General features: G+C 38.4%; 1 protein-coding gene and 1 long non-coding RNA gene across 2 annotated transcripts in view; one reads left to right on the top strand and one right to left on the bottom strand.

Annotated features, from left to right (window-relative positions):
- Positions 1-6,628, top strand: part of LOC122831174 — a 31,532-nt gene extending 24,904 nt beyond the window's left edge. Inside the window, exon 3 of the long non-coding RNA XR_006370651.1 lies at positions 6,547-6,628. This is a non-coding gene — a long non-coding RNA (uncharacterized LOC122831174). The remainder of the gene's footprint in view (positions 1-6,546) is intronic.
- The window catches only part of zfpm2a (zinc finger protein, FOG family member 2a), a 260,239-nt gene that overhangs the window by 227,409 nt on the left and 20,455 nt on the right, over positions 1-12,375 (bottom strand). The window lies entirely within an intron of this gene.

Consider the following 12,375-nt stretch of genomic DNA (forward strand, 5'->3'; position numbering starts at 1 on the left):
GAGTCTTCGAGACGGGACAGAAGCTCAGTCAGCCCTCACTGGTGATCATCAAGTCAGAAATGAAATTCAAAAATGCAATACTTTTCCGACCACTGAATGCGCCATGTGTAAATAGTACCAGATTGTGGTGACAAGGTCGCTCAACTTTGGAGTGAAAAGCGAGGAGCAAAACACAAATGTAGCTACATTGAGCATCATCGAGATAAAAGCACATGGACTGGGAATGCACTTCTTAAGACGGGTCTGTATTTTTTATGACATCTGTAGAGCAACGTTACCTCAACTAGAGGCGTAAACCTACACAGAGCTGACAGTTCAGTATACAGCAGTAATGAGAAAACTAGACTTTGTCAGTTCTAGCATTTAAAAATGTGGTCAGTATAGAACTACCTGGAGATTTAGTTTGATTTAGTCAATATAACCACATATTCAGAGAATAAAACCATTTGAAAATGGTCAGTGTTCAGAAATCTAATTAGATGGTGCTGACATTTGATGATAGAAAAATACAATTGATGTCACTTTGGACAGCAGTGTTCATCTCGTACTTGTGGGAGTTCATCTCAGAGAGTTGCATGTCTGATGCTCTTAAGGGTCCCAATGTATTTGGGGCAGGTTTATATTTTACTATGATCCTTAAATTGACCTTGAGGTTTTTTTTTAGAGGTGTATTGAAGTTGTAGAATGAGCTACAGATCCTTTTACTGTTACAAAACAGATAAATCTTTGGTTTGGGTCACCTTTCTTTGTGGATCGTCAATTTGGCAAAACAACACTATTAATACCATTAGTATTTAAATGTGAACCGTTTCACCATTTTATATGCTTCATCCTGTTTTACAGGGACTCGTCTCTTACGGTGTTTTTTTTTTCTTCAGCATAACATTGAAATATGTGGCTGAAAAGTGAAAGTTTTCAAACGGGGGTGGGGGGGGGGGACATCTGTTCATGTCTGCATGTGGTTGAAAAGTCTTTGCATTTCATCCAATGGGCAAACCAAGCCAGAACTTTAGAGTCTTTGATGTCGTAAGGTTTGGACGGGACCTGACGGCTGAAAATGTTAAAATATGCAAAGAACTAGCTATGCGACAGATTTACTGATACAGAAACTGTCAATTCCGTAAAACAAAGTCGCAGAAATCCCATATTGGATTTTGAGGTTGAGGTTTCAAGTTAAGATTATGACTTCTGAGGCCAGTCTGGCTGCTTTATTTATTTATTAAACTCAGAAAAACAAATCATTAAGAGTAGAAAGTGAGCGCACCAACATTACTCCCGTGTCCAGTCTCCTATAGTGTGTATAGATGAGTGGTGTCCAGAGTTGGTCCTGCAGGGCCTGAAGGTTTCCTGCTTATTTTAGAGGTTTTCCTTGTTTACAGTCCTGAATCAATCAATCGTTTTATTAAAGCGGCACTATGTAATGGTTCTAAAAATATGTCATACATTTGTTAAAACCGTCATGACAATTTGTAATGGGACAGATGATCTGAATGGATCAATGTATTTCCTCTTTCCTGAGCTACTATTGCCGTCTGAAGAAATGCACCAAAAACAGCCAATCAGAGCCAGGAGGAGGGTCTTAACGCCATCAACATCATGTACTCGCTGCTAAATGTGTTCATGGCAGAGAAATGCACTGCACAAGTTGTTCTTGGCTACGACTGAGGAATTTAAACTAACTTTTTTTTTTCTCCCCCCCCACCAGGGGGTCTTTTATGGGCTCCAGTGCCCCTTATATCAGCGGTCCCCAACCTTTTTAGTACAGCGGACTGGTCAAGGCCTCCAAAATTTTCAGCGGACCGAGGGGGAGAGGGCGCGCGTTGTGGTTGTTTCTTACGACGGGGGGGTGCCTGTTGTAAGGACCGAGACCGGTGCCGTTGTTTCTTTCTTACTCATTCTGCTGCATGTTGGCGCGCAAGACGTAACCGACAGCATCCGGTTTAGGATTTTCAAAATAAAAGCTCCTCCAGACTCAATACATAGAACAGACATATTTCATCATTTGTTGCGCAGCCCGGTGGTTGGGAACCACTGCCTTATATGACAGTAGGCTGACAGGAAAGGGGGAAGGAGACGGGGAAGACATGCGGCAAATGTTGGCCAGGTCCGGGAATCGAACCCGCGACGGCCACGTCGAGGACTAAAGGTCTCCAAATATGGGTCGCGCTATCCCCTACGCCACCACAGCATGCCCAAATTTAAACTAACTTAAAACAAGTAGGTATTTTTACCTGATTATATGAGTAAAGTAATGCAGAAATGTGTTTCTGAGGGCAGTTTTCTTGTACATTGTGAAATATTTACGTGGCTTACAATATTAAGTGAAAACTATTAACAAGTTAAAGATGAATGAGCTATCAGATCTTACAAAACAAGGTTTGGACAATGTGTCTCTTGTTAAAATCAACTTGATGACATTCAAATTCCGAGTGAAAACCAAAATTAATTTCTAGCTGAAATATTTCACAGTGTACACACTCACAAATGTAATTTGTAGGACCTTGTCACGTCTTATTTATTGATATACATCATAAATAAACGTATAGAGTGGAGAGCTCGTCTTCCAGCCTGTGACTTTATGCTTCTAGGAATGCTTTTCCTAAATCAAGAAGCTAAAATAACTCATTAAGAAGATTTTTACAGTTTTGACCAGGGAGAGCAAACGGCTTCCCTTCTTTTTGTCTCTCACCCCCTCAGACAAATCAAGCCTACTGTAGATTCAGGGAGGATGAGGCGTGTAGAGGTGCAGGGGGGTTTGCAGGATTGGGCGAATGAATGTCAGGATTTTTCTCTTTTTCCTTTTTTTTCTTCCAGGCTCCCAACTGCCGCCGAGGTATGCTCAGCGTTTGATGTGAAATCTGTGTAATTTTCTGAAAGGCATCGCATTATCACGAGGAGTCAAAAGCTTTCTGGCAGTAATTGCTGCATGGCCGCAGACAGACGTGTAGCACACTTTGCAATCTTTTCCCTGCAGAGATTTCTAACAAACGAATGCAGAAAACATGAACCGCATGTTGTGGGGCTTTTTGGAGCCGCTTCTATTTTGGGTTTAATGGATTCAATGTAGAAGAAGGAAAAAAAAAAAAAATACGTTTTAATGTCCGTATGTTGGCGAGAAAATGTATTGTCGCGTGTTACAAATGTAAAATGCAGAAAATGTGTTGGTTTTTTTGCATTGATTTGATGCAAAATAAAAAAAAATTTTTTTTTTTAAATCACTGGAAGAAAAATAGAAACGTCATCCTCTTCAGAGGAGGGGGGAGCAGAAACTAATAAATCCACAAACAACAAAAGCATAAAAAACATCGTTTCCCTCCCCAGAATGCCTCTCCCCCCTCCTTGTTTCACAGTTTTGTCGAAGGAGGAGAGATAAAAAAAAGAAAAAGAAAGGGAAGCGTACATCGACATGTTGAGTGGCAGAGAGCGTAACATTGTTGCTGATTTTCACAGTTTCCCTCCACACACTCTCCTGCTGAGTTAATAAATCTGACCTCTGCTTAATTAAAATAACAGACCATCTTCCACCGAGGACAAAAAAAAAAAAAAAAAAAAAGCAGTTGGAGAATTATTTTAACTAATCGTTAATTAAGATTCAGCAAAAAACGAAAAAAAAAAAACCAACAAGAAACCTGCCAGTGAAGAGGGATCTAATTTTAGATCCACGTTAGAGCAGCTGGACGTAGAAAAACCGACACGTTTCTTCTTCGAGTGTGTGGAGGCAAAAAAAAAAATAAAAAAATCCACTCCCACCCCCCGCCCAAAAAAAGCAGCAACCCAACAGGAAAATAATCACATAGCGACTGCTTATTTAGGGATGTTATGGTAATGCTGAGCTTCTTTTTTTTTTCTCCTTTCCTGAAAGAGTCAGTGTTGCTGCGTTAATTGCTAATTTTGTAGCGCTGATCTTTTGACCGCAGAAGGTGAACGAGGCCAGAAACACAGTCACAACATAATGACGGCGCTGTAATAACCGCGCCTCCTCTCTGGTCCCATGTTTTACCCCCCCGCCCCGCTTTGCTGCTGTAATTCTGCTAGCAAGGTCTGTTAAGAGGATATCATTATCATGTGTTTTCCCCGAGTAAGCTGCAGATTTGGTTAAATATAGAGAAGCCGTGGTTTTTTTCCCCGTTTTCTCTCCCTTCTCTATTATTTTTGGTTGTTGTTTTTTCTTCCCCCAGTTTTGCGTTAAAGCTGGGTCAATCTGACCCCCTCCTCCCAAGGCGATCCTTCTGCCAAAGAGAGCCACAGATGTAGCCAGTATCGATGCCATGCTCAAAAAAAAAAAAAAAAAAAAAACAAACTGATTGAAAAGAGACTTGCATGTTTTCAAAGCATGCTGGGAACTGGGGGCCAGGCGAAAGCCAAAGTATTAAAGCTGAGATAGTCACCAGTATGCTATAAAAAGGCAGCATATGTTGCTCAAGTCCAGCAGTGCAGCAATGATCCAAATTCTAAAAATGTGTTTTTCTTTTAACATTTAAAATGGCTTTAAAAAAAAAATAAAAAATCATATTCTGTTTCTTTTAATTAAAGTCAAATTATTTCATTTATAGTTCAAGATGTGGACATAGAGAGCTTATGTTTGCAATACAATGAACAAAAGAAAAATGTTGATATTGAGAGCTTAAAAAGTGTTTTTGCAACATGATGGGGAAAAAAAAGGATATGAAATGTTGATATTGAAAGAAAAGACGTTGGGGGGGAAAAACCCTGAATATTCTTCTCTGAATGAGAGTTTTACACTCTAATAATCTGATTTTATGGCGTCTGTCATTTCACATCCGTCCTGTAAAAGCTCTCAGGTAATTAAGTGAAAACATTTGTGATGCGATCGCTTCATCGCGACTTCAAACGGAGGAGATTCTGAAGGACACAGCAGAGCTGGTAGAAAGAGTAGTGACACCGCCGACTGAAGTTAATTAAAGACGATTTCATGAATCCCATTTTTTTATTCTGCGATATTCAAAGATCTCCTCGGAAAGTATCAATGGCAGATTTAGTGAAAAGAGATTTTTAATTAGCGAATGAGTGAGGAGTGTGTTGAGTTTTTCTTCTTCTTCGGCTGATATCTGTGTTTTATCAGTGAGATGGCAAAGAAGAAAAGGGATCATTCATCCGACTCCCCCGAGGAGGCCCATTGTTATCGCGATGCACTGTTCCTCCTTAAATCGGAGAGCAGAATGGAAATTCGGAGCTGGAGTGTGTGGAAGCCGCGGCTCTGCGTTTGCATATTTATTCAGCTGTCATATCTATCTGAGCTGATCATCAGAGGAGATAAACTAAAGAGATGAGGGAATAATGGCTCCCTCTCTCTCTCTGCTGGATGATGGGAGTGTATTCCTGAAAAACACCAGGAACTGGGTAAACAAAACGGTCCTCCCTCACACCCCCCACCCCCCATATGCAAAGCCAGGAGTGTTTAAAATGAGCCATAGTTACTGATGGCGCTAATGATTATGACGAAGATGCTCTAAGAAAATTTTTTGATTTTATCGCTTTTAGGGAGCGAAAACGGCAACCGAGAAAAAGTTTGCTGCTTTCGCGCCACGGAGGAAGTGACACTTAGAGGGAGATCCTTATTTAAACTTTAAGAGAGAAAACCAAGATTGTTACATTATTCTTATAACTGTTACTACTATTATTATTACATTTATTACCTCTTATTTTATTAACTATTTCTGCTCAATAATAACCTGCCAGACACAAACTGAGCAACTTTGGCAGAACTGCCCCTAAAAAAAATAATAAAAAATAAAACACCAAAAATTTTGTAAAAAATATATCAGCTTCTAGTCACTAAAAGAAACACAAAAAATACATATGTGCTCAATACATTTTGAATCAGATTGATTTCAAATGGAGATTTTTTTTTCAACTCTGTAGAATTGATGAACTTGTGACCTGTTGACTTTTCACCTCAATCTTTTATACTGATGTGCCTAAAAGCTATAAATATTCAAGCAATTAGCATTTAAAATCAACTATATGCTGAAGGATAACACAACAGAGAGGCTGATCTATGTGAGGTGTTATGACTGAATACATCAACTACGCAGAAGCTAAAAACTGTCAAAACTTTGTTACTGAGAAAGTTTTTACTGTAGTGAGGAAGTCAGACTCACTTGCACTGTAAAATGGAATCTGGCGTATAGTAAAGATTACCCTCTTGAAAAAAATTCACTTAAGCATATCTGCAATTATCAAAGCACGTGTTGCTTTACTTCCATAATGAATGCTAGAGATTTCGATCATTTAACAGAGGTTGATTGTTTTAGATGTGTTGCATTGAGTTATTGTCATAATTTAGGAAACGTTGGGTATTGTCATGAAACCTTTAGATGTCAGAGCTTCTGTGTGGAAGCAGAATCTAAGCTTTGTTTCTTTTTAAATGACAGCAGTGATGCTAATGATGCACTCTGAGGCAACGTCAGCCGAGGACGTCAAGTCAGAAATGATTTTACTTTTTTATTCTTTACTGATATTTTGGTGAAGTGCGTGTCTAAAACACAAACCAACTTCTATTTCTGCTGCTTTTTATTTTAACAGCAGATGACTTCATGACAGAGAGCAACGAAGGAGCTGATAGTTGTGTTACTAAGGAGGATGCAGCTGTTGTGAGACAAGATCCAGAGCCATTAACGCTAGCTTTGGCTAGCATAGTAAAACACTTTGAAACCTTATTAACGAAGTGTGTCTGCTACTGACTAATCTGAGCTTCCAAACGTGTTTGAAGGATGATGAGTCTGCACTGAGCAATATGAAACACATGGTTATTCTTTTGTTTATAAACTATTTAGTGCATGTGAACTGCATGTATTTTCAGATTATTACAATATAGTTAAGTCAAGCATAGCTAATTTATGTGGCATGTTTCAACAACAAAGCAATTCAAGGAGCGTTATGTCATAAAAACATCATAAACATCTTAATATAGTTATTAATTGTGAAAAAGGCCATGAACATTACATTTTGTCACATATGTTGATCAGTGTTCCAGTTACTACCAATCAAGTGTAACTCTAAACAGGTGGGCTTCATGTCTTTAAACAAACTCTGAGTTTCAGCTGTTTTGCAGTTTTCTGGAAGTTTGGTTCCAGAGGTGTGGCGCAAATAAGTTGAATCATGTAAACTAATAATATCCCATTAACTCTAAAGTTTAACTTCATGTTAAACGGCACAGATAAAAACAAACTGATAAATAAATTTGTGTGAAATGAGGGTGGACGATATGGACTTAAAGTTTTACCATCATAATTTGCGGTACAGTTGCAATAACGATAAAAGAGACAATAAGAAATACGTATTACTACCCTTATGGATATCTGTATGACTGTGACTGATAGCCAAAGTATTTATAGCCCCACAAACACAAATAATGCTCTTGAAAAAACATTTGTATTATGCTTCACCAGCCACATAAAGAAGATCATTTTATATCATTAACTGCTCACAGTAATTGTACTTAAGCATATTATCAAATTTATCGATACTCTCACTTACTAAACAGTGGGAAAAACTAACAATCCAGACAACACGGACAGTTTTGAGGTGTCTTAAACACAATTAATTGGAATTTATCGTGACGGCGATAAATCAAGATTCTTGTATCACAATAAATGATAAGTGATACGAGAAATGCCCTTCCTTAGTGTGATATTATCTATAAATCTGAATTTGGTGAACTAATAAATTAAATAAAGTCTTAAATTGAATTATTAATTTAGCCATCTTTTAGCTCTTACAGTTACAGGATTTTAACTCAGGAAAATTGTTTCAAATCTGCTCCCACATCGCCCTGCCCACAAAAATGCCTGCAAACTGCTAGACCACTTTTATTGCTTAAACTAACAGGTCACTTTATGACTGTAGACGTCCATGCATGAGTGAGGGTATCATCATTTATTCCTCAATGCATATGTGGACACACTCTCTACTAGAGTAATGATAATATGGAACAGCTAATTCAACAACACCCAAGGAAGCCGCAAGAAGACACTGAAACTTTGCTCAATGGTGCCATCTAGTGGCCACTGCAGGAAACCCCAGGACTTCACACCACAACAAGAGCTCTTCCCCAAAGCTCCTGCATGGAGGGGTGGAGAAGAGGGGAGAGTTTGGATAACAATTATCAGTTGTATTTGCATTAATGTGATTGCTTTGTCTGCAGACTCATCTGACTGCAATTATAAAGAGTAGCATTAAAACACTAATTAATTAACTCAATTGTGGTTAGATTGATTAATTTGAAACAAACATGAGATCGCAAGCAAAGCAAATGAGCTTGTAGAGTGCCGATGCATCTGGGAGAGCCGCTTGCAGAAGACATTTTGATTATCTGCAGACACATGTAGTTGCAAATCTTTTTTAATTAACACCAACAGACAGAGGGAGTGTAAGTCGGTCGCGAGTCTGTCCTCGTCTGTGGCTCATAATCATATTTTTAGTCAAATTTTTTTTGCTTTTTTGTTTTTTTAAGGGTTGTTGGTTTTGAGACAGTGATGGAAAGGGAGCTTAATTATTGTAAATGTTATTTTGGGGTGGTGGGGGTGGGGGGGATTTGCGTGGAAGGGTAGAGCTCGTCCATGTGGGAGAGTGTGTATATATCCCCCCCAAAAAAAGAAAAAGAAAATCTTGTCCTGCAATGTCATTCTGCAAAAAAAAAAAAGAAAAAGTTGATGAAATTATGATCAAAAGCAAACAGATGGCAACATAAATCATCCATTCACATGTCTGCGTAGCAGAACAATGACTCACCGCCCATCAGAGGAGGAAGGAAAACATAAATCTTGTGTTATTTTATCCAAACACATATGATCGCTGTTATGAAATATCTAGTGCTGCTTAAATGACGGATTTTTTTTTTTTTTTTTTGCGTGAATTTGTTTTGGATGTTAATCAGGAAGTTCTTCCAGATCGATGAGTTTGGCTTCTTTTTCAGCTCAAATGCACGCCAGCACCTACATTACCCATGGACAAAAAAATAAAGAAATATATAACAAATAAATAAAATCCAGGACCCCTGTGCCAAATTTAAGAGGGAGCGGGTTAGTCAAAGCCCCCTTTTTCTCAGTGTGCTGTCTGTATCTGCACATGCAGAAAAGCCTCATCAAAGAGATACCAGTAAAGTGCATGTAATACTTTAGAGATTTAATGCAGTTTTTAATTGGATAGAGGCCCATTATTTTTCAATACAGAAGGAGCACTGAGGCACATAAAGCTCTTGAATATTTTTTGCAAATCATGTTCAACAGCATAATGATTAACCGTGGCACTAAATTTGCCTCACAAAATGAAAAGCAAACTTCATGCAAGGCGTAATTTAATTGTTTCCCTTCACATTTTCTGCCTCCTATTGTTGGAAGCTTAACATTTTTTTATTTTTTTTTTTAAACAGAGTCTGCTCAGCAGCCGCCTTGTGATGCCTTCGCCTCCACAATGTGACTGACGAACGTTGCGAGGGAGCCGCAGATTCCCGTAAGGAGTCGAGTCGGGGAATCCTGCCCCGCTTTAAGTCACGTTTAATGCCCTATTATGCAGATAGTTTTTATTTCAACGCTGCAAATTAGCGCTGAATACCCTAAAGTAGTTTGGTGTCGTTACTGACACTGATTTTTTTTTTTTTCATAGCAATACATCCTTTTCCCTTTTCTCCTCCCCCACGTCTTCCTCCGTTGAAAATACATCTCAGAGTGACTAATGCGTTTTCTAGTCATCGTTTTAATGATGCATTACAAATGTTCCCTTCAATCATGGAAAGTTGAGCCTTATTTTCTTTGCTATAGTTTGGAATTGCTTTGTGTTTTTATGTTGTTTTTTTACAGTAAACATTGCAGCAGGTCCCAGCTCATCCTGAGGAGAACACTGCCCTCTGGTGTGTAATTCGTGGTAATGCAGCGCTGCTCTTTTTTTTCTCTCTTCTGAAAACCCGCGATGAGTCAGATTAAGTCTCACTGGTCAAACAAACTATTTGACACACGCTGAATTAAGTCTGCAACTAGCAATCATTGTTCTGATCGATTATTCTGTTGATTTTTCTGACAATTAATCAGTTAATCAGATACAAACAAGTTGGCACATTCTGCAGATTTTTCATTTTAACCACTTTAAGCCTTTTTTAAATAATATGAGAAATTCTTTAAATAATCCAAATAATCATATTTATTTAATATATTTATATTTAAGTAAGGAAAGAATATTTTATTGCCTAAATTGCAAAAACAAAACATTCCTTTAGTGAACATTATGAATCTGCAGCTGAGTTTTGTCATCTTAAAGGCAAAATGTACACATCTTTCTGTACCATAGTACTGCTCTGAATATGTTGTTCTTTCAGAAAATTTTTTTTTTTTTTTTTTTTTTTGGGAGTCTGTGTGCTTCAGTTAAAGATTAATCACTTATTAAATTAGTTGATTTCAATAATTGGTTCATCACAGTTAATCTGATCAATCATTTCAGCTCTATAACCAGCTTTAGTGAATCTGAATCAAGTGCTTAAAATTACAGAAGATATGAGAAAAAGAGAATAAATTATACCTGCATTCTGTAAACGGGTCAAATGAAACATAAAGCCACAAACATGCGAGTGTGACTGGTTATTGTATGCACAAATATTGATACAATTAAAAACATGGTTCCAAAACTCTCTATGTCCTTAGAATTATTTTTGCTTAATCTTTTATTGGAAAAGTAACAGAATAAGTTCTCTCTCTGTCAGAACGGAAATGAACCAAAACAGAACTTTGCCTAAAAAAAAAAAATCCAACCTAACCAGATCAGACGTAATCAACACTTCATACAGATCTGAGAAGTTTTTCAAGAAACAAGAAGGAATAAATAAAAGAAAAGGAACATTTATTTGTGGAGAGTTTCTCCAGTTATGGCAGATGTATCCATGTCCAGTGGACATTTTCACAATCCGAGCATAAAATACAAACTTCAGAGTTTTTTGGGGAAGGTAAGAGTTCATCCTTCAACCACTGGGTTGCCAGTTTGAAAACGACCCTCTCCCAGGTATTGAGTGAATAAAGCATCTACCCATCTTCAAAACTCTTTCCCACGTCATGATGCTGCCACCACCACACCACCAGCAATGAGACCAATTTCAGGCAATTGGTCTCATCTGTCCAGATGAAATATGGCCTCTAACAAATGTTCTTTACTTGCAAGAGTTCATTTGTAAAAAAATAATTGCAATTAATTTTCTTCTTCTGCTTCACAGCGATGTAGTCTAGTGTTTTTGTCCATTACAATAAATTCCTAATTGAATACACTTACGTCCATCCATCCATCCATTTTCTAACACCCTTGTCCCCTAGTGGGGTCGGGAGGTTCTGGTGCTGGTGCCAACCTCCAGCTAACGTAGATGCAGCAGGTTCACCTTACGCTTGTGGTTATAATGAGTCAGTATCTATAAAAGTGCAGGGGATGTGGATCATTTCTTACATGAATGCCATGTGAATTTTATTTTATTTTATTTTTTAAATCTGCAGTGAATGCAGAAGACGCTGTGAATCGGAGCCCAAACCCAGTAAACAATCCTCTGTCTGCCTGAGCTGAAAGCTCTGATAATCTGCTGCAGGATGATCTCATGTCACTTTTCTCTGCACGCCTTGCCTTTCCGACGCCACAGTTTACCACGCTTGCCAAAATTCGCTTTGTGGCAAAAAATTTGAAAAAAAAAAAAGAATAAATAAATAAGAAAATAAGAAAAGGAAGTGACATCTATGTTAGTGTGTGGCAGAAATAAAATCGATAACAGAGGCTTTCGTCCAAATCCAGCAGAAACACAACTTTCCCTCAGTCAGCAATGCCGGGACTTTTCAGGAGATGCCATTGCTGCCTCGTTGGGGTTTTTTTCCCCGTTCCCTCTGATTACTCCTCTCATCTTATGTAAATCCTCTTAAGTCACTTGTTATTGTTTATTGCGACTGTGAAGGTTAGGTGTTCCTAAGCCCGGTGCGCGCTTATCTCGCCACCGCATGCGTCTTTGTATCCCTCCAATGTGTCTTGTTTTGGTAATGCGCTAATGGATGAGCGGAAGTTGCCTGGACTGATGCGCCGCAGACAACAAATCTACTGCAGTTAAAATATTAATCTCTCCCAGTGGTTAGGGAGGCTTCATGAAAGAGAGGCGTCTGCAGGCTCCAGAGGGATCGCAGCGCTGTTAGAGCCTCGCCGTTTCTCTTTATTGACAGATATTGTCAACAAACAGTCAAACAAGCAAGCAGACTGAATCATCTATTGCAATATGAAGTTATATTTGTGATGGTGCTTTTACAGCAGGAATCTGTTGAGTTAGAATAAGATGCTGGTTGATTTTCAGATCAGGGTTATTTATGGATAATAATAATAATAAACATTTTAAGTGCGAAAATG

The sequence above is a fragment of the Gambusia affinis genome, linkage group LG05, assembly GCF_019740435.1.
Source record: "Gambusia affinis linkage group LG05, SWU_Gaff_1.0, whole genome shotgun sequence".
Taxonomy (NCBI): Eukaryota; Metazoa; Chordata; class Actinopteri; order Cyprinodontiformes; family Poeciliidae; genus Gambusia; species Gambusia affinis.